The sequence below is a fragment of the Ambystoma mexicanum genome, chromosome 10, assembly GCF_040938575.1.
Source record: "Ambystoma mexicanum isolate Mex_15411 chromosome 10, UKY_AmexF1_1, whole genome shotgun sequence".
NCBI lineage: Eukaryota > Metazoa > Chordata > Amphibia > Caudata > Ambystomatidae > Ambystoma > Ambystoma mexicanum.
In genome coordinates, this window is record NC_090932.1 from 908,616,114 (window position 1) to 908,642,097 (window position 25,984).

Genomic DNA, 25,984 nt, shown 5'->3' on the forward strand with positions numbered 1-25,984 from the left:
CTCCGACGTTGTGCAAAAAACAAGCAGGCTTCTAATTATGCCTCAACCCTGGTGACTGGCAGTGGGCCAGCATCAGTGGACGATGTACTCACTACTCATGAGGAGATAGCTTCAGGGTTCCTCAATGATGCTCTAATCCAAGGAGTGGGAGAGATGCCGTATTTCGATGCAAAGTCAGGTGAGTATTGATGCGTGTGTGTGCAGCCCATGTGTGTTTTGCATGTGTGATGTGTTGTGATTGACTGCCAGTCCAGGTTATGTATTCATGAGTGCCATGTGTGACCCATGCGATGCTTGACTGATGCATGCTTATTTTGATGCAGTGTGCATCAGGCCATGTGCTGCACACAGAGCCAATCCTCCTCTACACACCTGCACCCTACTTACATGCAAGACACTTGGCAGCCTCTCTTGTCCATAGCCTTGCTCCCAGACATGTTTGCTGATAGCCTGTGCTGATCTTCCACTCAACACTCGGCCTATGTCGTCACATGACTGACATCTCTGTGTGGTCTCCATGGTACTGGTGATTCACATGTTGGACTCATGAAATGGCCTGTCCCTGAATTCTGTGTAAATGCACACTTCCCTCTGCAACTCTTCCAGACCTCTACTGTGTGGTACATCCTTTGTCCTAGATGCAGGGTGTCTCACAGATGGCACAGGCTCACAGTGGACGTGTGTGTTAATTCATGGACCATGTGCATTCCCAGCAAGCCCCTATGGGTCCGTATCAAGCTACTCATTCTACTCCATCTCCGTTATTTCATACATCTCATGGTATTTGGTGATCCCTTTCATGCTCACTCAGGGTCAGTGCCTCATCACGCCCATTTCTTGGGTGTACTCATCTGCCTCGAGTGTAGGACTCCCTCTGGTACAGCCTCCCTGCCTCTATGCAACTGGTGTTGTAGCTTCTCTGTGTCTTGGTGAACTTCTGATGATTACTCATGTGTTGTGCTTTCTGTCCACCTCTCATCTGCTGTTTTCTCAGATGACTGAGGTGATGCAATAGACACCTGCCCACACTGTCTGATACAACACAGTACTGTGATCCACCATTCTGAGACATGCACTGCCTCCCAGCCATTCCCCGAAGGAGGGCGGGTTACTGTATCCCGACAATCCACTGCCAGCACTTTGCACATGATGACTGCAATTGCCCTTACACTGTCATCATCACACAACATTGACATAACTGCGTTTGTGTTTTAATTGACAGTTGAGACCGTACACATTTTTTTTTAAAACTTTATTTTCGGTTTTTACATAACAGTAACTCACTAATAACATTGCACAGGTTGCGTCCCCCCTCCGCCTTGCACACACCCCCGGCACACCCTACCCATTCTTGTGGCTGACAGTTCTGCCAGGGAGCGATTCAGTTCTTCCTCAGACGATTGTGTTGGTCTAGCATTCTCAAGGAGCCAGCTCTGGGGACAGTCTCCGCGATGAGTTACAGTCAGCGGTAGACATCAGATGTGCAATGTATGGACCCCAGATGTCTGGTGGCCTAGCGTGGAGTGGCAGGGTCTTTATGAAGTTTGTCTCCACGTCCTGACTATAGGTCACATATTTCAGCCAGTTATGTAGGTTGGGGGGTGGCCACCGACCCCAGTTGATTGCGACTCTTCTTCTTGCTAGGACTAGTAGTAAGTCTGCCAGTTTGCGGCCGAAGGGCGGCGGTGTTTGGTTAGCCCCTGTAGTGCCAGGATTGGGTCTGTATCCAATCGGGTTCCGATGATTGCAGAGATTTTCTCTAGGACTAGTTCCCAGAAATGTGCTATGCCCGGGCAAGTCCATGCTAAGTGAAGGAAATCTGCCACTGGAGCTTTGCATCTTTCACATATTGCTGGGGTCACTGGCTGTTGCGAATGGAGTTTTGCCGGTATGCAGTATATTTGGTGAATAAAGTTAAAGCGGATTTGTTTATACCGTGTATTCAACAAGACTTTTTGTGTTTGATGAACGATGTACGACCAATCTTTATCTGTTATTGAGATTTGTAGGGTTCTTTCCCATCTCTTTTTAGGTGCTTGGGGAGTGGCCGCTGTGTCATTTAGGAGACCGTACACATGTACTGCACTGCACCCACACACTCCTGAGCCCCGTTTTCGCATTCTACATGCCTATTCACTTGTGTGATGTCAAGGTGACCTAGCATTTATGTGTCCATGTGCCTTCCTTCACTGTATTGCGATGCATTGGCATTGTTGCATCCTGTGACACATGTGTGCTTTTAGTCATAGTGATTGACATGTAATGTATGGTGACATGCGTTCTACATGGGCCACGAACAATACTATTTGACTTCTATCTGGGGCTGGTTGACAGTTTTGCCATGCCATGCCTATGCTACATGCCATATGTTTGTGGGCATCTGTCATTTTTGTGTAAGGTCTATGCAATGCAGGAGCTTGTGTGTGATGCAAGTGCTATGGAACATGCAGTACATGTGTAGGTTTCACATTTGACATGCATACATGTCTGCTTTCAGGGTCACCTTCCATTTAATTTCCACTGCATGCATGACGGAGTTTGTGTCATGTGTGACTTGTCTGCTTCATGTGTTGGCTGTCAATGTTGTGATGTCTATGTGTGTGGTATATGCTGGTGACATGTGTGCTCATGTGTATTTTTTGTTTTGTTACAGGTGATGAGGCACTGGAATCATAGGAGGAGGAGTAGATGGCAGAGAGGGTGGAGGGTTCAGGGCACCAACCAAGCACCAGTGGAGGGCGTGGTGTTGTAGGCCATGAGCATCCATTGGTGCTCCAGTCCATCCTGTCCCAGACTGTGTCACGCTCACCTGAGTCTCCGGAGGAGCGATGGAATCCGCCAGTCCCAGATCTACTTCCTACACCACCACCTGTAAATGTGAGGAGGATACCTTTTAGACTAAGAAGGTGGGCTCTCCTTCCTGCTCTGCAGGGGCGCTATGTTCTGAACCCTTTGGCTGGTTACTTCACTCAGCGAAGTGTCTGTTTGCTGTTTCTGCCGTACTGCTGTCGGGTTGCGGCGAGAAGACTGCTGTGGAAGAATGCGGCCAACTTAGATAAGGTCTGTATTCCCTTGATTGCCACTTTCAGGTAAGTGTCCCCGGAGACCAGTTACTGCACTGGTTGAAAACAGTTGACTCACTGGATTCAGTATCCAGTAGGCCAGGTAATTTCGGTAAGTTCAGGTTCCCAGTTACCTCACTGGGTCTAGCGTGGATAGTTCAGGTGAAGTTAGGTTGGCAAGAGATAGCGGGTCGGGGCAAGAATTGCACAACCATATTCTAACCTTTGTTCTTTATCTCCTCCGCAGGTACCAGGTTTTGTGGAGGAGAAGGATCGCTGCAGGCGTCGAAGAAAAGGTGGAGCGGAGAAGACTCGAGGGTCCGCGCATCCAGGTGAAGACAGCTGGAATCACCGAAGATGTAAATTCCGCAGGCGGCCATCGGAGAAGCAAGTATGGAGACGCAGGTACTTCTTCCTTCTTCTTTAGATGCTGGAGCACTTTGTCAGGCCGTGGAAAATACTCACTGAAGTCCAGGACAGGTAAGCGTGTGCCAAAGGCATACAGAATGCACACCAAGCATGGATTGCTCTCTGGTCGTGGCTTATATAGGCAGCCATGCCCAGAGACTAGAGCGTGCAGATCAGTTCTGATTGGGCTACCCAGTACCATGATGAATGGAAACAGATAGTGCTATTCTACTTTACTGGCATCGAGGTGCCAATGAGATGAGAGGATGATGAATTATGTCTGTCTTGCCAGGCCCTCATCCATCTAGTCCCTGCATGCCTATCTTCCGAGTTCCCATGAATCAAGAAGGAAAAGGGCCTAGATGTGGAACTCATACCTGTACTCATGACAGACTGTCTCTGGGTACACCTCTGAGGATATCTTTGACTCTGATGCTGAAACGGATGCTCATCAATCTATGCCGTCACAGATGAGTGATTCTGCAGTGGATGCTGTTCTGCCCGACACACCTGTAGTGGGGGGTAGAACCCTCAAGGGGCCGGTTAGTGTTGGAATGTCCACCTGCTGTGGTTACGGGTGCAGGGTCACGCTCCACACCAGTTGTTCCTGTTCCTGGGGCAGCAGATCGACAGAGAAATGCAGTCCTGCAGCCACAGGCAGCGCCAGCACAGCAAGGACCAGGGCTCCTGGGGCCAAACAGGTGTGCTGTCCGGCAACACGTTGGCCTGCACCACTGGGGAACACTGTGTGGGAGAATCACATGTATGCCATTGCACAGTAACAGGGGGCAGCTATTGAGATGATGGCTCAGGGCATGGAACGTGTGGCTGATTCCATTCTCCCCCCTGGTAGGCAGGTGGAGCTCCAGCAGAAGGCAACGAGGTCCATGTGCCGCTCACACAGGCTGGACACATTGGCTGCCAACAGGGACGGACGAGTTGAACTGGAGGCTCTGCGCACAGCCATGGCTGCTGAGGCGGAGACCCACAGGGAAGCCCTGAGGAAAGAGAACATCTCCCTCAGACATACTCTGGCTACACTTTTGATGGGCCAGGGTACATGGGCAGAACAGCAGATGGAGCAACTGAAACGCACCATCTCGGCTGAACTCCATGCAAGCTGTGAGGAGGTCCGTCTGTCACGTGAGGCCATGCAGGCAGAACTCTGTGCTACACGCAAGACCTTGCAGGAGGAAATCTGTGCTACATGTGAGGTGCCCATGAGGGTTCTACCCCCACTACAGGTGTGTCGGGCACAACAGCATCCACTGCAGAATCACTCACCTGTGAGGTGCTCAACATTGCACTCTGAACCTCCCCCCTCATGCACCACCCGCCCCATGTCAGTAATGGACATTTTTATTTTATTTTATTTTTTTGTCTATTGTGCATTAATGTTACAGTATGTTGCTTTGTGGCATCCGAAGGCATCCACTGTGTGTTCCGGCTGGGCCCATACATGCTTGTCTCGTTTTAGTGTTTGTGGCTTAGGGTCCGGACACATATGCCACTCCTGCTTCCCCTTTCCATGGGCTCGCAAGGATGGCACCGTGTGACAGTAACTTACACAGTGGCATTGGGCTTCCGTCATATCTGTGGCCAGTCTGAAGTCCAACCTGTGTATACAACCCTAGTGGGGATTCATGATGGTTTCTCCTGTGCATGGTTGGCCTGCAGTTTGGTGAGTATATTGTTAACTGTGCATATTTTCATGTTGCTTATTCATGTATTGCCTTGCCTGTCTACATTGTTGATGCACTTCATGATGTATGCGGTACCCTGGCCCCTTTAGCTGTCAGAGCCACACTCAATATGGACGTGGGCTGTGTGGTGGCAATGTCACATTGAGACACTTCTGCTATAGTGATTGGTGACTGTCTGACATTGTCACTGTTGGGTCCTAAGTTCATGGCATGTTCCACTGGTAAATAGATAGTCCTGTGTTGTGTTTGGTTTTGATGTGTCAGGGGATCAGGGACATTTTTCCATTGTCGATGAGTCCACAATGGAGTAGTTCACATGGAAATGTATGCAACACTTAAGGTTTGTACATTCCACATGCAAACATGGATTGAATACCCCTGCAAACCCACACCCACAACACACACAGACAACACACCCCCACCCCCAACTCCACCCCTACATACCCCAATGCACATACTTCTTACCTTCAGTGAGATGCTGTGTCCCTGATGCGCCTATTCCCTTTCACTTCCGTGATCAGGAACCGGCACCGCAGGCTCCTTTATTTTGATTATTTTTTCACCAGCTGCAGGGGTTTCCATCCCGCAACCCCCGCTCACTTTACTGTGTGGTGTAGTGAGCGGTGTGTTGCAGGGGACATGCCTGCAGCACCCGCAATTTTTTTACATTTTCTTTTTAAATTGCATGGAATGCCTGCCACCAAAGGTTCTGACTTTTGGTGTTCTACCCTTTGGTGGCATGCATTTACATCCTTTTGGTATAGGTTGGATATTTTGGATCAGTCTTTTCATCAAAGCCCGTGTCTGTGGGAATCGTCTCTGCCCTGTTTCCATTTGTCACAGTGCACTTTGTGACAGTTGTGTCATGAGTTGTGAATTTATTTTGTAGTTTCCACATTGCATGCCATGGCATGGTGTGTCGGGTGGGTGACATGGGGTTGGGGAGGTTTAGGTGAAAAGGGATTGTGATTGTTTCAGTGTCTAGGGATGCACACAAGGCTGCAATCCGAAGAAACATTCTCAGGGTGGTAAGGTTGTGATAGTTGACTGTCCCTTTGTCATCTTCGATTGTCACCTGGAATGTGCCAGGCCTGTGTGCACTCCGCATGGGTGGGAGTGTAGGTGATAAATGTTGCCACAAGCTTGGTACGGCTGCCTCGCCATGTGCCCTTTCCCCTCCCATGCGCAGCAGGAGTGCATGTGGTTGGGGATGTGGGGGCACCACCATGTCCACCGTTAAGCCCCAGCCATGTTGCAATGTTGTGCAGGACACATGCTGCCACAATGATCCTGCACACTACTGGGGCGCATATAGTAGCTGCCCACCAGAGCTGCCAAGGGAGCGGAAACGTGGCTTGAGCACTCCAAATGCGTGCTCCACTATGCCCCTGGTTGCAATATGGGCTGCATTGTATTTTACCTGGGGTGGTGTGGTGGGGTTCCGTATTGGCGTCATCATGTAGGTGCTCAGAGGGTAGGCACTGTTCCCTGGGGAGGTGATGATGGTTGTCATTAGTTGGGTTTGTGTATTTGTCTGTGTGTGACATGCATGCATGGTCACAGGCATTTGTACTTACCAATGAGCCATGTGTTGCCATTTCTCCCAGCTTCCAGGTCCCGGTGTATGGTTGACGTTCTGAATATGAAACTGTCATGGGTGGACCCGGGATAGTTTGCATAGACAGAGGTGATGATTCTCTTGGCATCGCATACAACGTGCATGTTGATAGAATGCCAGTGCTTGCGGTTTGCATAGATGTGCTCATTGCCCTAGGTGGACGTAGGGCCACATGGGTGCAATCAATGGCACCAAGCACTTTGGGGAATTGTCCCACCCTGTAAAAGTCCTGGACCATGGCCTGGTGTAGGCAGCATGACTGCGTGGGCTGTGAGACGCCACCACTATGGCAGTTGTCCGCTGAAAGGACCCAGTACCCAATAAATGCAGGACATTGAGCACCTTTTCCAAAGGGCTCAGTGCTTGGCAGCACAAGGTGGGTGATGTGTGGTCATCCTCCCACTCTGTGACCAGGTCTAGAATGATATGGGGTGGAAACCTATGCCTGCAATAGACCTGTTCATCAGGCATCCCAAAAAGGCTGGGCCTCAGTAAGAAAATGCAGGGCCTGGCTATCCTCCTCCGCCTGTGGTGTCCCACGATCACTGCTGCGAGAAATGGGACATTCATCGTAGCTGTATGTGCTTGTTTGTTGTTTGTGCGCACTTTTATGCTGCGCGGGGGCGCTTACGCCTGCTTTCGAGTGGCGTACGTGTTTCCGGCTTTGCGCCTCTTTTGGTGCACGTGGGTTTGCCCTGCTCAATTCCATCATGAATATGTGTTGTTAGCGCGCGTGTGGGCGTTGCGAGGATTTCACAGCGGTACTTCCCCCGTAACGCACACATTTTCCTGTGTTGTTCCCAATTCTGCGTGTTCTGTCCCCTTTTTAGGTGTGTGCGCTGGGCGGTGTGCGCCTTCTCTGGGCATCTCGTGCAGGGCTTCCATGATGTCGCAATGACATGTGGAAGCCACACAGATTCAGCGCAGGTCGAGGGTAAGCCTCGCACAATGTGTTCCATGAAGACGGGATTGGGTGCTTGTGCGCTTTTCCCACGTGTGCGCTGCGATTTTCACGCTTGTGCCCCCGTTTATTCCATGAATTACCTCGTTAATCTATTTCTTCTTTATTTTGATATGTCATCTCATGCTTATGCTGCACAACTGAACATAACAAACCATTTAGGGGGCGACCTGGGTTCTTTAGCATGGTGTGAGATGACAGGACTAGTATTCTTTTGTGTCATGAAGATACTTAATTTTTGTCTTTTATCTTCTGAAGTAGTTTACCAGCTGACATGTTTGTAAAGAGGGTTTCAGTTTTCAGTGTGTGTTCAGCTCCATAGCATAACGCTGCTAGTTCATTTTCAAACAAAAGATAGAACATGTATTCAATATTTGGAAAGTGTCTTGAATCTTCTGTATGCATTCTGTGACAACAATTCTCTTATGCACTGATTTTAATGGGTCTTTCATCATGTCTTCATCCTTTTCCTGTAGGCAATAGAAGTGGAAAACAGTGTTCTTCTAACCTCTATTTCCATATACTCATTGGAGACCCTTTGGCTTGACGCATTTGTATGTTTCCAATGCATCTTACATTGTGTCTCTGAAATGTAGTGGGTGGATTGTGCACTGGTCAAGAATGTTGTCCATAGTGCTAGAAACAACATGTTCAAATTCACCAGCTGCGGTGTATCTTCATATATTCCTGTGGTTTCTTTTACATTCTCTGCTATGATACTATCCTTGCTGAATTCATTGTTCCTGTTGACATACTCTAAGGCTTCTTTAACTTTAAGCCACCTAATTGTTGTCACTTGTATTTATCTTTTGTTGAAACAGCATTAACTAGTACAATTAAAGTTGAATGTACTGGTCATACTACTCCTAGTGTTTCAACATTTTCTTTGAGGTCTAATGGTAAATATACCACTTTTCCACGAATGCCTTTAAGTATTTCAGATGAAGGCGATTTTGCAGTCTTGGGCTGTAGTTGTATTTTAGCTTGGAATGGGTGTGCAGTATGAATTATAATTCTCTCATATAGATTCCATTTTGGGGGAACATTTGGAAGTGGAAAGTTATTTTTGATAGTTTGAGATTGAATCTGGTTATCATCAAGCTTATTATTGCATTATGTGCAAAGTACCAAGCGGTCTGTTACATTGTATTTATTCTCCACTATTAGATAAAAGGCCAAAATGGAACCATTGTGATTCTGCATTGTCTTCAATTGTGTGGGACATATCTACTGTTTTGTGCTTTGCTTGTAGAAAGTGGTACAACACATACTTTGTCTGGAATTTCAGTGGAGGTAGTTTGAAACTTAGCTATTTCTTGTTTGTATGTGTTTGAAAGAAGGGTGCTGGTTGCTGCTTTCTAAGTCAGTTGTATTGTGTACTTCTATTTCAGTTCCAAAATGTTCTTCTATTTGTTGCAGCACTTCTTGTGCTGTTCCAGTTACCAGACTGTCATTGTGTTTTTATAATTCTAGAGTGGGACGTTTAGCATTGCATAATTTATGCTCAATGGTGAATATTGTAAAAAGGTGTGCTGATAAAATTTGTATCTGATGAAAGGTGCTTTTACAGGATGCGCTTGAAATGCAGCCTAAATAATGCCCTGCTAGCCTGGAGTGCATGTTCACTGTTTTGTAGAATGTCAGTTGTATTGTGTACTTCTATTTCAGTTCCAAAATGTTCTTCTATTTGTTTCAGCACTTCTTGTGCTGTTCCAGTTACCAGACTGTCATTGAGTTTTTATAATTCTAGAGTGGGACGTTTAGCATTGCATAATTTATGCTCAATGGTGAATATTGTAAAAAGGTGTGCTGATAAAATTTGTATCTGATGAAAGGTGCTTTTACAAGATGCGCTTGAAATGCAGCCTAAATAATGCCCTGCTAGCCTGGAGTGCATGTTCACTGTTTTGTAGAATGTTCCTTCTACTTCTGCCTTTACATTTGGGGCCTAATTCACAGAAGCATTTCATAATGGCAAAACCCCATTGGAAAACGCTCTGTGAATAAGGGCCTTAATGTATTGTTTTAAAAATTGTCCTAAACATTTCAATGACTGTTGGTGTACATTGCATAATAAGCTGCATAACCATTTGTAGACTGGATAAATTGCCTATACAAAGATTTGGTTGTACATTTGTTTGGGAAGGTTTTTAAATTAAAGTTTCATGTGTTATAGTAGTATCTCGTGCTATTTTTCAGCCTCTTTTTACGTATCTATGGCAATTGGGTTTGTTTGCTGTTGGCTATATAATTCTACATTGAAGTACGTTTCTGTGCTTCTGGTGTGACACCATTCAAGTTATTTCTGTTGAAATTACACATGTTTTGAAGCTTTGTTTGTAGTTTTGTAATTCTTTTTTTAAATGGCTTCATTCTGTTTAAAAGTTATATAAATATGTTTCTGTCAAATAGCGCCTCTAGGGCCAGCTTTCATTGGTAATTTACAAGTGAGGATTGTGACTTTTCAGATTTATTTTATTTGATTGCTGAGGACTCTACGAAGGAAGAATTTTGTAATTTTTTGTTTTTTTAAATTGTTTTATTGGGACTACATTGATATTGGAAGATATGGTTTCTTGTCTGTTATGGTTGTTGGGGGTTCTTTTTCTGTTGGCATTGTTTTAGAAGGTTCTTGTTTACTTTCTCTTGTGATGGCAGTGGAGGAATTACAGTTTTGTTAGTGCTTACTGTGGTTGTACTTTGCAAGAGCAAAGTTACATGTTCTTTTGCTTTTACATTTTCTATACATTGTTTGAGTGGATGGTGAGTGTATGACTCTGACTTGTATTACCTGTCCAATGGTTATTTGTTTTGAACAGAGTTGAGCTTTAGTATGCATTGTTTGTATCTGTTGGAGAAAAGGAAGAATATTTCAATTGTAAATATATTATTGGATTAATATTGGATACTTCAATCAGGAAGAGAGATGTTACGGTACTGATATGGGTCACTATTGGGTACTGGGATGAGGAAGAGGCATGTGGAGATAATGATATGGATTACATTTGGTGTACTGGGATAAGGAAGAGGGGTGTAGGGATGATGATATGAATTATTATTATTGGGAATTTGTCAGGTTTTAGGCTTACCTGAGACTTGTGAGCAAATGTAGACAAGGTTCTGCCCTTCAATTTGTCCCACAGACACGATTCCCATAGGTATGGGTGATCCTTTCCAGTAGCCCTGCCGTACGGCACTGGCTGCTACAGCCAGTGTGAACCGCAAAGCGGAACCCAAAGGAAAAAAAGGGAAAAACCCACTTGGTAAAAAAAGCAGTGGCATGTCCTGAGTGGAAGTCCAATGGGAAGGAGGAAGAAAACAAAGAACACTGAAGAGCAGCAGAATCCACAAGGAGGGTAGGTTGAGCCGGAACAAGAAGGAGGGTGGCGTACTTGCAAGCAGAGTTAGGAGCGAGAGGAACACAGCAACCGGGGACACAGAATAGAGGGAAAACAACAAGGAAAACACAGAGCAGCAAGGAAATATAATCAGTGCTGAGCTAAGGAACTAAGTTACCTAAGCAGTGAGACATGTAGCTTTGCTCCCGGCATCTCTTCTTATGGAAACGCAGCACAGCGTGCAGCACTGCGGTGCCTGTCAGGAACAACTTCTACCAGCATTTGGCGTGATCAAGGAGTCAGTTTCATCGAGGCCACCTTCAGCGGCCAATTTGGGTCAGGCATTGCAGGCCACGAGACGTGTTCACCCAAAAGGGTGTGACCTCCACCTATGCCACCAAGTCCATCGAAGCCCCGCGGCACCCATGACAGTAGTTGGGTGAGGAAAACAGTGTTTGGCTAATGAAATTGATTAATATTGCATACTAGGGTGAGGAAGAGGTATGATTAGGAACCAGGACTAGGAAGAGGGATGCAGGTATGATGAAAATTATTGTAATTGAAGGATTATGACATGTATTACTATTGGTGCATTGGGATGATGAATAGGAGTATAGGCATGGTTGATATGGTTTACTATTTGGTACTCTGAGAAGGAAGGGGTTGTTTTAGTAAAGATATGGATTAGTATTGTGTACTGGGGAGGAAAAGGTATGTAGGTGCCCTGAAAACAATCACCCTATCTCCATCACACCCTTCCTGGGCAAACTCCTGGAGAAGCTGGTCATCTCCCAAATGACCCAACACACTCAATCCTTCCGGCTGTCTCCATGACCACCAGTCTGGCTTCGGAGCTGCCAGAGGCATGGAAACCGCTCTACTGAACACCTGTGATGACTTGCTCTCTGATCTTGACTCTAGGTCTTCACCTGTTCTTATCCTCCTAGATCTTTCCTCTGCCTTCCACATGGACAATCATGCCATCCTGATAAATTGGCTCCATGACACCCTGGGCATCACGTGCTTGGCACTGGAATGGTTGATATCCTTCCTCTCCAACAGACCTTCCCAGGTTCAACTTGACCTTTTCTCTCCTATAACTCTCTCCGCCTGCCTCATCCCTCAAGGCTGTAGCCTCTCGCCGTTGCTTTTCAACATCTACCTTGGCCCTTTGACACACTTGATCTCTTCCTTCTCTCCTCACTTCCAGTGTTATGCAGACGACACGTAGCTCTACTTCAAGCTTCCCTCCTCTCTCATCCCTGACTGTCTTACTGCATTCTGTCTTGGTGTGCTGCCAATGATCTCTGCCTTAATGCCAGTATCACTGAGATCATTTTCATTGGGACCTCAGCTCCCACCTTGCCTCCCTCCCACTAGCTTGCCCTCTATGGGTCCCCTCCTGTCACCCTCTTGTGAGGCAAAAAAACTTGATGTTATCTTTGATTCTTCTCTCCTTCTCATCTCACATCGCAGACCTTGCCAAGAAGGCCCACTATAATCTGCACCTCCTCAGAGGTATTCTCTCTTTCCTCAGCTTCCCCCAGAAACTCAATGGGCCTCATTACGATCTTGGTGGTAGCCATGCCGCTATTGGCGGCATGGCTCCCGCCAAAATCGAGTCCGGGTTCCCAGAATGGGGAATTACCGGGCCATTCAGAGTTTGGAGGGCCCGGTAATTCCTCCCTCCATGAACCCGGGCCCGGACCTTCCCCATTCCCATTTCAGCCACCATAGGGCTAAATAGGAATGGGGGAGGGGGCAAAAGGTAGTTCATGTCATTCCCCATGTATACTTCTTCCTCATGCTAGTGCACAATACTAATCAATATCATTACCCAAACATGATAATGTTCCTCATCCAAGTAGCCAATAGTAATATACATATCATTACCTCCCCATTCCTCTTCCTTATTGCACCTCCCAATTGTAATCCATCTCTTAACCACAACATCCCTCGTTCACATCCCAGTCCTCGATACTAATTCATATGATTACTCCTACATCCCTCTACCTCATATCCAATAGCTATCCATTTAATAACCCCCCACATTCCTTTTGCTCATCCCATTACACACCAAGTATCGTTATCATTACCCCTGCATTTCTCTTCCTCATCCCAGTACCCCATGGTAATTCTTGTCATTTATTTAATTTTTATTTGATTGGATATGTGTAAGGTGCCTATACAACAAATGGGGTTTCAAGGCACCACAAGACAAAAATGGGGGAACAGGGGAGAAAGAAACAATAACAGTCCTAGTAGGCCTTGTGACATTCAGAACGTGCAAGTACAGAACAAGAAGTGTGAGGGAGGGGATGGGGGGAGTGCCGGTCTTTGTCAAAACAAGTGCTAAGGTGTAAAGCGAAAAGGGTGAAGAGGCTTGGTCCAAATGCTAATGGGACGCCAGAGTGTAAGTGCCAGGGAAATGTAGGTAAGCGCAGGGAAGGAGTGATTGGGTGGGGGGTGGAGCCCTATAGTACTCAGAGGGAACCAGGCAGCCAGTCACTGAGACAGAAGACGGTGTTGGGAGGGGGAGAGTAAAGGAGGAGGAGAAAAGGATGGTCTTGAGGAGCTTCTGGAACTTAAGGAGATCTGGCTCAAGCTTGAGAGGGGCAGGGAGACCATTTCAGAGGGAGGTTCCTGCAGAGGAGCAACATATACCCCCCACTCTTTGCTTAGAGAAGCGTCTGTTTCATAGAGAGTTGGAGCTAGCAGACTGAAGGACTCTAGCAGGGAGGTATTTAGGGAGAGAGAGTTGGATTTAGCAGGGTCCCAAGCCCCAGAAAGCCTTGTGGATGATGCAGAGGGTCTTGAATTTGAGCTTAGCTGCAACCAGGAGCCAGTGGAGAGTAATTAGGGATGGAGAGATGCGGTTCCTAGGCTTGAGGCTAAGAATAAGACTTGCAGTCCTATTTTGTAAGAGTTGAAGGCGACAAAGGGAGGAAGAAAGAAGAATGAGGAAGAGGCTGTTAGAGTACTCGAGCCTAGAGAGGACCAAATCACTGGAGACATTGGCCCTCATTACAAGTGAGGCGGAACGGGTTAACCGGACACGCTAAAGGATGCGGACCCGTTAAACCCGTTCCGCCTCATTACAAGCTTCCCTCGCGAGACCCTGTAAGTAACGCCTCGTCAAACCAGGCGTGCTTACCGGGTCCCGCGAGGGGAAGAGGGAGCAAACAATGGGCCGATTACGAGCTATTGTAGACTTTATTAATTGAGGTGGTTCCAATTTAGTAGTGATAGTGGATGGAATTGCCAGAGTTTTTAAGTCAGTGGATTTTGCAATTCCACTTTCTACTAAACGATAGATTTCAGCGGCTAATACCGAAATTATGTTTTGAGCCCCTGGATTCAGAGATTGTATTTGTTGCTTCTTGTCTGGGTGGTGGCAGGAGTTGCACTACATCGAATTGGGGATTTGGTTGAGCAGAGGTGTGTGTAAATGTCGTTTGGGCTAAAGAACATCCTGAAATATTATCGGATTCCTTAGAGGCCACATTTGATGAATTTGAGGCTCTTTCAATTTGATGTACTAAATGGGCTTGTGGATGAAGCCTGTGCCCAGTCTCACAATGAGTGACATATGTTTGTATTGGTTGGGCAGTCATGTTACCATCAACAGCAGGTCTGATTTCCTTTCTGTGCATTTCTAAACTCTGCTGCGATGTTCCAAGTGGAGTGGTGCGATGTCCATTGTGATCTTTATTTTTGATAGAACCCGAACAGGTTCGGTTCTATTGACAGTTGACACTGCATCCTCCAATGGTTTGTCAAGTGAGTCCTGTGGCGAGGAATTTAAGACAATGTTATTTTTAACAATATTTCTACGGGCCTGAGCTTGCAGCTGGTATTTCTTGGAAATGTCACGCGAGACCAAAACTGCGGTTTTCTAAGACGGTGTTATTGCCTTAATGAGTTGTTCAAATCTTGACGTCGAGTCATTTTTAGTGATGACTATATTCTTTGATTTCTTCATTTGCACTGCTGTCTTTTTTTGGTTGCTTTTAGATTTACACTCTTGAGCAACGAGTTCTTTAAAAAGATGGGGGCAATTTTTAGGCTTACTTTTACTGCTCCAAGATTGGTGTTCTTAACTGGATGTAAGGTGGCACCCAATTTTTTGCCTTGCCTTAAGAAAAATAGGAGCTATTTTGAGGCCATCTTTTGGAGTGGCTGAGGCGTTAGCCATGACTTGCTCATTCAGTGCTTTTTCAGTCTGTGAGGCTCTCGAGTTTGTGATAACCTGGACAACTTTTCTTTTAGTGCCAATTTTCATCCCCCATCTGCAATTTCCTTGACAACATTTCCTTGTTCTCCTTTATTTTTGTTGATTTCTATTGTTCCATGTGGTTTATCCATTATGTCCAGTTCAACAGTCCTCTGATTGTCCTCTACTGATGTTTGTATGTTGACAATTTTCATTAAGAAAGAGCAAGTCACTGAATTCTTGTTTTTGACTTTCAATCGTTTTTTCGATTTATTTTCCCATTTTTTCTGGGTAGCTTTTTCTTTTAGTCTTCTCTGCCTCCTCGCTTCCCTCTCCTTTCTTTTTTTCCACCTAGAGGGAAATTTTCCGAACAGGTTTCTTTTTCCTCTTCCTCGTGACTTTTCTTTTGTCCTGAGGAACTAATTGATTGCTGTTTGTCTCCTGTTTCTCCGTCTTGAAAATCTTCCCCCACATTGGCCAGTCTGCAAAACTCTTCTAACACTGACTCAGAGAGTGGGGTGTCATCCATTTGTGAGGTTTCTTCCTTGTCACATTGTTTTTTGGTGTAATTCAGATATTTTTTTGGTTTAACAAATGTAATTGCGTCAATAGCTCCTGATTAATTTTTCTACCTGCTTCCTCAAGTTTGTCTTTTGCTGCCAGGGATATTTGGATGGCTGAAAGATCCAGACCTTGTCTCACAGTCTCAAGCTTCAGCTCGTTGAATTTCTGCATGAGATCCCTATTGACGACATGACAACATTCAACCACTGCCCCATCCAATGAGGTTACCTCCCTTGTCAACTCTAGCAGGGAGCCAGTTTGAGACTGGACTTCACCCTTTAACAACTCGAAAACAGAAACTAGGGAATTCAGCACATAGTTCAGTGCACTCAATATGTTTTAATTAGAGGAGGCTCCACCTTGGATTGATTCTACTTGCTGATTCCTTATTTCTAAAGATGTTTGAGCATCTGCCAGGTTTACTTCATCACCATTGTTTGATAACTCTTGATTTTTCCCAGGGCCAGAAAGAGCCAAATTCCCCAGCAGTTGGTCGCTTATGTCCAGATCTAGCTGTATCCTCGCTAAACAGCTGTTTCTTCTAGGTTTTATGGCAGGACTCGACATGTGTTCATTGACCCCAGTAGAATCAACTACACTCGGCAGTCTTTTTTCGCCAAAATGCTCTTCTATTTTTTTTTTGTATTTTTGTTGTTGTGATGGTGAATTCCAGCCCTCTTTTCCAAGTTTCTGCTACGGTGGGTTCATCTTCTTGTACTCCAGAGAATCTTGCAGGTGTTAAATGGGTGCAATCAACATGGACTTGAGCTTGCACTTGAGCTTGCACCTGCTGTTCTCCAACAACAAGTGACAGATCACTCCTGGTAGTCTCATGAGATTCCTCTGGGTCACCAGTGAGGGGATTGTTAATTGATTTTGGCTCTTCCCATTCTGGGGCTTTCAGATCGTCTTGTGTTGGGTTGCTTCGCAGCTTCATAATGGCTGCTAAACTCCGATATTAGAGCCTTTAAGTTAGGAGTAAATTAATTTTCTTTACGTTGGTTACAAGCATCAAACACACTGACAGCCCCCCGAGACATGACGAGTGCTTGACTGGGTGATTATATAGAGTCTCGAATTTCAACGCACCAAGTTTGTCATTTTTAATGAATTATCTGCCATGCGGCGGAATCAAAGGAATCTAGTTCCAACAGTCTTCCGCCGCGTGTGCAGAAATGAAAGTCACCGTACAAAGCACGAAGCACGGAGGCATGGTTTACTTTGCTCACAAGGCAGACTGTTGACGACTCCTGCGGCTCCAAGTCCAAGTGCCCGCAGTCACTGCACGATTTCCTGGGAAGCCTCCGGGCTCATAAAGTAGTTTTTGGAACTAATAGATGCAGTTTGCTATGAACCGAAAGAGTTATTTCCTGCACCTTAATGGCACAGCACATGTGCACAATCATGTACAGATAAGTGACTTGCTTGCCACTGTCAGGTGCTCAGTAAAGGTAACAGTTTTGAAAGTTTTACCTAGAGGGTGAAGGATGCAAGGGTGAAGGGGGTCTAGAGAGGAACTTCTGCCTGGCCCCCAGCCGCACAGCAGCACGGACAGCAGCACGGACATTTTAAGTGTCGACACATCTAATCTCCCCTTGAAAGGAGTTGTGACATCTATTCTCTCTTAGAAAAAAGAACTGTTTGAGGGGGATAAGGATTGTTGTTGGCACATCGAATCATAGCAATATTTGATGGTTTGATGTATATACACTAATAATGAAATGGTGTCTTTAGAAGAATGATTTGTTGTGTGTTAACCACTTGCATAATTATTTTTTATGCGTATTGTTTTTATTATGAATATGTGTTACAAATATATAAATATTAAAATATGTATGTTATTTTTGATAAACAAGAGCTGTCTCTGGAATTGTGTTGAATAGAAAAAGTGTGGGTAGTTGTCAGGTGAATATGAGGCCCATCCTTCTGGCTTAAAGGGTGGAAGCTAAAAAGAGGACTCTTTTCTGAGGCCACACTTTCTTTCACACGAATGTGAAGTGTAATGCAATGTCCCTATGTCTTGCCCAATTGTTGCCTTGTATCCGAGATTGAGCCCACCAGAACACACAACTATTTGTCTTCCCATGTTCTACATTTTCAAACAAAGGGCAGCTCTGAAAATGTCCACCTCTTCATAAATTGGACTGACAAAAGTGACTGAAGTGTGTCATCTCGGAAATCATTTCTCCCTTTGAATATTCATCAGCGACTTTTCTTGAAAACTCTTTTTTTCCTTCCATGATTAAGGCACGGATCCAGCTGGCATTTTCGAAAGCTGTCATCTCACTATTAATATTAATCAGCCACATGTAGCACACTGGTAACTTGATATGGACACATCGCTAACCTATTATTATTGTATCAGTTATTTAGTTCTGCCCAATCACTCGCTTGGCAGCCTTTGATTTCCCGCAAATTGCTGTGAGAACTCCTAATCAAGTCAGAGTCAATGGTCTATACTTAAATGAGAAACTCTCAAGAGACAACACTATGAAATGTCACCCAGGCAGAACAATCTAGATTTCCATATTGCCTCTTAAACCATACTATAGTTTGGACACTTATGCGTGTATTTCTTTTAGTATAAGAGCGAACCACTTTGTGGAGACAACATACATACATGTATGTTCAAGCAATGCCTATCGCTTCCTGTTTTTGTTTAATAAAATAGGGCCACAAATGATTTTGTCTTAAATTTCAAAATAAAACATGCAACCAACTGAGAGTCATGATTCACAGGTTTCAGCCATTTGACTAGGAATGCTAACTGATGTTTAAAAAAAAAAGGTTTCAAATAAATATTTGGTGGCACTATTGTATAGAACCAGCATGAACGTTGCTTTTTTCTCCTACAGTTAAAATTCGTAAATCCTCAAAAATAACAGATACACAAAAAAATAAACCATTCAAACCGTGTCTTATATTGCACTTCATGCTGGCGTCCAACCTCTAAGTGCAGCGCCTGGACTGGGCACCTAACCAGTGCTGCTCAGTGTAGTCTTGTTTACAAGACCAGAGCAGTGCCCCGGAGATAAACTTCAGGGTGAAACAGACACATAAAGACGCACACACACCCATACACATGTACGGCACACATATGCACGCAGACGCACGCAGACGTGCAAACACAGTTAGATTTATGTGAAAGATCGTTAATGCATTTGATTAAGTATTCACCATGGCAAATACCCTGTGCAAACTGCAGGTAGGCTGAAACACAGCATGCACAAACAGGGTTGTGCAGCCAGGCTCACTTTTGTGGCCCAGCCAGCAGAAATATTCGAACAGGGGCATTCTGCGCTGGTGTCTGCCACAGACAACGCTGCTTCCCACTGCAAAACTGGATTCGATTTGAATGATTTGCAACTAACCTGTGGTTGGTTCCCCTACACCCTTTCTAACATGCAGGAAAGGTGCCTGATGACAAGACTTATGTCAGACCCCTGGCACTCTCTACACAGGATGGAAAGGCTCATGGTAAGCATGAGTATTTCAATCCTTTCTGTTCACATTTACACCCATGTCCAACATGGAAACGGGGGTAGAGGTTAAAAATGTAATAACATGATTGGCCAATTAAGGCTCCCCTCTCATCAGTGACCGAAAGTGGGTAGGGCTTTGATACAGGACTCATCTAAATTGGGGTCAGTGAGCCAATTCCTAAATGTCAGGCACACCCGCGGCACTTAGATGTACATAGAGGCTCCTGCACCTGCAGCTGGTTGCTCCCCCAGCACCCAAATGCTTGGTGGAATTATTGGGTGTGAACGCAGGGAAATGCAGCAGCAGCTAAAGCCCCTCACAGGGCTTGTGACCATTGAACCCTTTCCAGCACAACATGTAAAACAAATATTTTAAAAAAAAAACAGGAACATCATTTAGGAAAATAGAGTGGCGAGTATTACGCTGCCCCAGCAATTGTGTGCACTATATCAATACAACAAATAAATAAATAAATCAGATATTATATTACATTGCTTTCGTTTTGATGGGATTCGTGTCGTGATGTCACATGCTATGAGCTGTAAAATATCACAGAATACCAGTAATCATTCATCACTCATTCATTCTTTCAATGTGGGTCAAAGCACCCCACACAGTACATTATAAGGCCATTGCAAGTCACTGTGGAGTTCCAAGAGCCTCTGGCTGGAGAACCTTTATAAGGTGATGGAACTCTGAGGTAACTTGCAATATCTTTTCTCAACCCGTTGAAAATATTAGATAACTTATAATACATTGATGTTGCGCCTCCTACACTCTCCACATTTCTCCCTTTGTTGTTTTTTTCCTCATATGTTCTGCCTCACCAGGTGTCAGATCTCGTTTACTTTCAAGACTGGGCCACGTCAATGACACCTATCTTGCCTTCCTCGGTCTCCTTCTTGAGCGATTACAGAGACTGTAAAAAGCATCAGCGTGGCCCCTGAATTGCACAGAGGTAAACATACCACTGCAGTGTTGCATGGTGTACACTGACTACCTAGAGGGTGAGAACTGGAGTCTGAGGATCTGTTTGATGAGAATGAGATGCTTTGCTCACCTGACCATCAGTGCATCCGAGATAAACTCTAACTTTACAATTCTGGCTTCTGTTTCCATCCATGCACTTCCAATTACCGGCCCTAAATGATGCTTAACCTGCATGAGGAACTAAGTATTTTCGCTCCCAGGCGTCTGGGTTATGGAACATCCTCCTGTTGCAACTATAACCAATTCAGAATCATTTGCATGTCCGACACATGGCGACATGCCTCATTCAGGATATGCTCATCCAGGCCTGTGTTTCTTTGCATTCTGGGAAGTGCAGTTTAGTTTTCCCAAAGCAAACGCAGAACTTCAAGTCCCAGGATGCAGAGACTTCGATTTCTATCTCCTGAATGGATGGGGCATGTAAGGGACGCTTTCCTCAGAAAGTTAAAGCAATAACTTGTTCAAACAATTCAGTTTTCGCAACCCATCATCATCCTCCAGTATTTGACCTAAGCATAACTGGTCTTGGCCATGCTTTCTGCAAAACACCCCGCAACAGAACCACGGGCTTAGCTGAGGTGAGCAGGAACAGTAACGCTGCTTGGCATGTCCTAACTCCACTCTGTCCTAAGAAGGTTAATAGGAATGTTGCCTGAAAATCATTGACCAAGGGTAGGGTGACCAGATAGCCCGGTTTTGCCAGGACTGTCCCAGTATTTGGTGCTCTGCTCCCCTTTCTCAAGACGATGTTCCCATTGCAAACTGCAGTGGTCCCGGTTTTTGGTACTAGGTCTTCATAGCTGGCAGGCAGGAATGCACAATCTCGCACAGAAGAAATGCTGCATTTTACAACGTAAAATAGTGTTAGTTTGTGATAAATTAATTATAATATGTGTTTCTTTCAACAGTAACACTTAAACCCCCTATTTAACCAAACGCAACTGAAGTGTTGTGCCTTGACAGCCACTTTCAAGTCCTACTTTTATGTTTGTTGCCGTGTGTTTTTTACTTTTTTAATCTGGTCACCCTACCAATGGGCGTTCTAAAATAAAGTGGGACAGGGTCTCCCGCCCACCATACGCGCAGTTACAGTTTGGTTCTCGTCAAAAGTGCTCTGTGCGTAGGTACAGTCACCAGACGCAAATTTACAGCTGAACCGCTGCGAGGAGCTAACGCTGGTCTTTTCCAGCATTTCATCGCCCCTTAAGGATGCCAACAAGTGCAGGGCCCTATCTTTGATCGGCGTATTAGGGAGGCCATTCAGCTTTCCCTGGTCATAGAAATAGGTCGCCAGTGAGAGTTTGCATGCGAGCTAACCCCCCCCCCCTCCCCTGCTACATGGATTTTGAGCAATTAAGTTCATAATTAAATCCTTTGTTAGGGAGCTGTGAGTGCTGTCCCATAGTGAGGCCCATATTGCAATAGGTCTCACAAAGACAACATCTGTCAAATAGCTCCTACCTCTAGCTAAACGAATGCTTACCGTATAGCACCAAGAAGCCAAGTAGTGCCGTTATTTCACTATGCGTGCAACTGTAGCAGAGAGCCAATCAGTCTGCATGCCAAAATAATGCGCTCTTAAAAAAAAATACTAGCTTTATTTCAACAGAAAACTCGCCCTGCAACGCAATAGTCCCAGATCTGTCCCTCAATAGGAACATTAAAAAGTCACACATCGACTTGAGCACAGAACACCACTCACGAAGACTGATAACAAGACACGACGCTCCGTGCACGAGAGGCTGCAATTGTGACACGATCCTGCCAGAGTCGACTGCTGAAGATTGTCACTGAGGGCGATCGAGCTGAAATAAAGGATGAATATTTCTCAGCTTGAACGGCAGACACATGATCCGGCTGGTTAAGCTACAGTGGAGTGCTGACACTAACGGTTAGATTATAGTTCACGGCATACGTAGCAAACGTACTGCACTTTGGGCCTGATTTGCAAGGCGTTTTTTCAATGGGATTTTCCCTTTGAAACATGCGTTTGTAAATTAGGGCCTTTATATTCAATAACGATACATTCACGGTACGAGTAAAGCGTTTTATCATTGTAGTCGATTTAAGTTGTGGGGCTGCTCGGGAGAGCTATATGAATGCACCATTGCAATTCATTCAGAGGTGCATTGCACCATTGCATTGCAATGCACCTCTGAATAAAATACATGTAAACATCCTCGATATGTACTACTGTTCAGCTATCATGCGTCTAATGTGTTTGGATGCACAGCCTATCTTTGCAAAAGTATCCTGTTGCTCCCCAATTTATTTTATATTTGGTCATAGAACATACATTTACATTAATTTCAACGGTCTATCTTTCCAAGACATTTGATCCAGGGTACCTGTGTTGAAGCTGCTAGTGTGCACATGTGTGTGTGTGCGGACGCAGGTGCATGTAGCGTGATCCTGTATTCTTCATGGTGAAAGAGATCAGGACACAAGTCTGAAAAGTTAGATATAAAACATATTATTCCTTTCCACACATGGCTCTTCAATGCCCTACTACCACTCACCCTCTCAAGATCCACCCCCTCAGGCCAGGGTCCATTACCCTAGTGGTTCACCCCAGTCCTCAAATATCTCAGAACATAAAAACACTCCCTAGAAGGTAGATGTCAGTCCAATCAAACCCCCAGCAAAAAAATAGCCTATGCCCACCTTCATCATACCTACAAAGCTGATATGCATGAGGTCAAACAATCCTACTACAAGGATAGGCTCTCCAACTGCTGCAAAAATAGCATGGACCTTCACAAGATAATTTCAGAATTCATGAACCCGCCTTGCAGCTCCCCCCCAACCACGCCTCCCACAACTTCTGCAACATCCTATCCAACACATTGCACAAGTCGGTGTTAGAAAGAACACATACTGTCAACATGAAACTGGCAACCATCCAACCCCATCTACCTGCCTCCTCAAGTGAACCCTCTTACCAGCCCACCCTGACCTCCACCTTCCCCTCTTTCTCTCCCATCTCCAGACCGGAATCTCTCAATCTCTTGTCAGACATCCATCTGTCTAGATCCCCAAATCACCCGTGCCCTGCCTCCCTCATTAAATGAATCTTCTTCTTGACCTGTACAGGTGACATTGCTATGTCTATCCCCAATGTCTCCCTCACCTCTGGCACTTTCCCAAACGTTTTTCAAACATCCCACGTCAATTCCCTACAGAAAAAACCCTCCTGTGACCCTCACCAACCAGCAAACTACAGACCAATCTCTAACACCTGCTGCCTGGCCAAACTCCTTGACCACACTGCCTACTCCTAGCTCTGCACCTTCTCAGAAACCAACCACCCCCTCAACCCTGCCCAGTCCGGCTGTAGATCCCTTCATTGAACGGAGTCCTCCATAGTCTCTATATGGGACCACCTCAGGAAAACTGCAGACTCAGAGGGTTGTGCCGCACTCATACTTCTCGACCTCTCAGTGACCTTCGACACCATTAACCACAGCATCCTCATTGACAGGCTCAACTACCTTGCACTTAACTGGATCTCCTCATTCCTTCCAAACAGACACCATATGACCTACTTTCCTCCTTACAACTCTTCCACCCAACCCGTCAGTAATGGAGTCCCCCAATGTGCCTGTCTTTCGCCTCTGCTATTCAATCTCTACATGAGTCCTCTTCCGGGACTCATCCGCTCACACAACCTCACCTGCTATAATAACAATGAGGGCACTCAAATCATCTTTAGAATTCCAAGTCTGTCACCACCCCACACCCAGACCATGCATCCTGCCTCACAGACCTTGACCGCTGGATAATGGTCAATCAACTCCAGCTAATGCCCCGAAAAACAGAGATCATGATCTGCAGAAAGACATCCTTCATCTGCAACCCACTCCATGGCCTCGCTCCCAAGACCCGCCCCCAACATCCGCCTCATTCAAAAACCTCGGATGCACAATGGATAATGACATGACTCTTTCCAAACACATTAACACTGTGTCCAAATCATGTCAGCTATTTCTCTGCATACTCAGACACATCTTGCCTTACCTCTCCTACCCCCACAGAGTGACAGCAATTATGTCCATTGTCCTCTCTTGACTAGACTACTATAACTCTCTCTACCTTGGTGTCCCAGCCTCCCAACTTAAAAAAGCTCCAAAGCGTCCAGAATTCTACAGCCAGGCTCCTCCTTGCCCTCAGCTCAAGAGAGCACCTCTCCCCCACCCTCCGTACCCTCCACTGGCTCCCTGTTGGATGGTGGGTTACTTTCAAAGTCATGTGCATCCTGCACCGAGCACTGCACAAGATTGGCCCTTAATACCTACAACAGAAAATCACCCCCTATCATCGCACCAGAAACCTGCGATCAAGCACCATTTTTCTTCTAGTGACCACCCCCCCTTCAAATCTTCCGGAATTGGAGGCTCCAACTTCTCAGTCCTGCACCCACTATATGAAATTCCTTGCCTCCCCACAGCCGATGCACACAAGACCACATGACTTTCCGAAGGACCCTCAAGACATGGCTATTCCCCTCAGCAGTACAAATTGAACCATATCCATAGCTGGAACTCCCTGGGCAGACTTGGATTTGAGGATGGGTAATTTGTCACACTTAGATGGCGTCTAAGTGTGGGCAATGTGTCACACTTGGGTGGATTTGAGGGTGGACAATGTGTCACACTTGGATGGGTTTGAAGGTGGGCAAAGTGTCACACTTCAATGGATTTGAAGGTGGGCAATGTGTTGGACTTGGATGGATTTGGAGGGTAGACATTGTGATGCATTTACATGCATTTGAGGGTGGGCATTGTGTCGCTCCTAGGTGGATATGAGGGTGGGCAGTGTGTCAGCCCTAGATAGACTTTAAGGGTGGGCACTTTGTTGCACTTGGATGAATTTGAGGGTGGTCAATGTGTCTCATCTGGAAGAATTGGAGGATGTCAGTGTGTCAGATTTAGAAGTATTTGGGGGCTGGCAATGTGTTGCGCTGCGACAAAATGGAATCTGAGCTTAGCCTACCTGAAACCTCTTCTCTGCCCCCTTCCACTACATGCACGACTCAATGACACTCTGCTCAACGCCTCAGTCATTAGACTGCAGCTCTCCGCCATGATAAAATTCGGTCTAGCTGCACTCATAATGTATCTCCTGCTGATCATACTTTGCACAACACCTCAGTCTTTAGAATGCGACTATCCCCATGATTAATTTTGGTCTATCTGCACACATAATGTCTCAGCTTCTGCACATACATTGCACAACTCTTCTGCCACTAGAATGCAGCTATCCCACACAATTTAAATTTGGTCTAGCTGCAGACATAATGTCTCCTGTGCATGCTCTCCAGAATACCTCTCTGCACCCACCCACATGCCTGCTCAACATGGGTAACTAGCAGGGACTTGGTTACCTTGAGGCTAGCCTACCTGAGACCTTACACTAAATGCACTACTCAATGACACTCTGCACAAAACCTCAGCCGTTAGACTGCAGCTATCCCCATGATAAAATGTGGTCTAGCTGCACACGTAATGTATCTCGTGCCTCTCATACATAACACAACACCCTAGCCTTAGAATGTGGCTATCGATCCAATAAAAGTTAGTCTAGTTGCACACACAATATCTCTCGTGCATACTCTCCAGAATACCTCTCTGCACCATCCACCCAC

The 25,984-nt window shown here is 45.6% G+C and overlaps 1 long non-coding RNA gene across 1 annotated transcript in view; it reads right to left on the reverse strand.

Annotated features, from left to right (window-relative positions):
- Positions 1-25,984, reverse strand: part of LOC138491858 (uncharacterized) — a 1,096,402-nt gene that overhangs the window by 1,060,974 nt on the left and 9,444 nt on the right. Inside the window, exon 3 of the long non-coding RNA XR_011276097.1 lies at positions 22,689-22,789. This is a non-coding gene — a long non-coding RNA (uncharacterized lncRNA). The remainder of the gene's footprint in view (positions 1-22,688; positions 22,790-25,984) is intronic.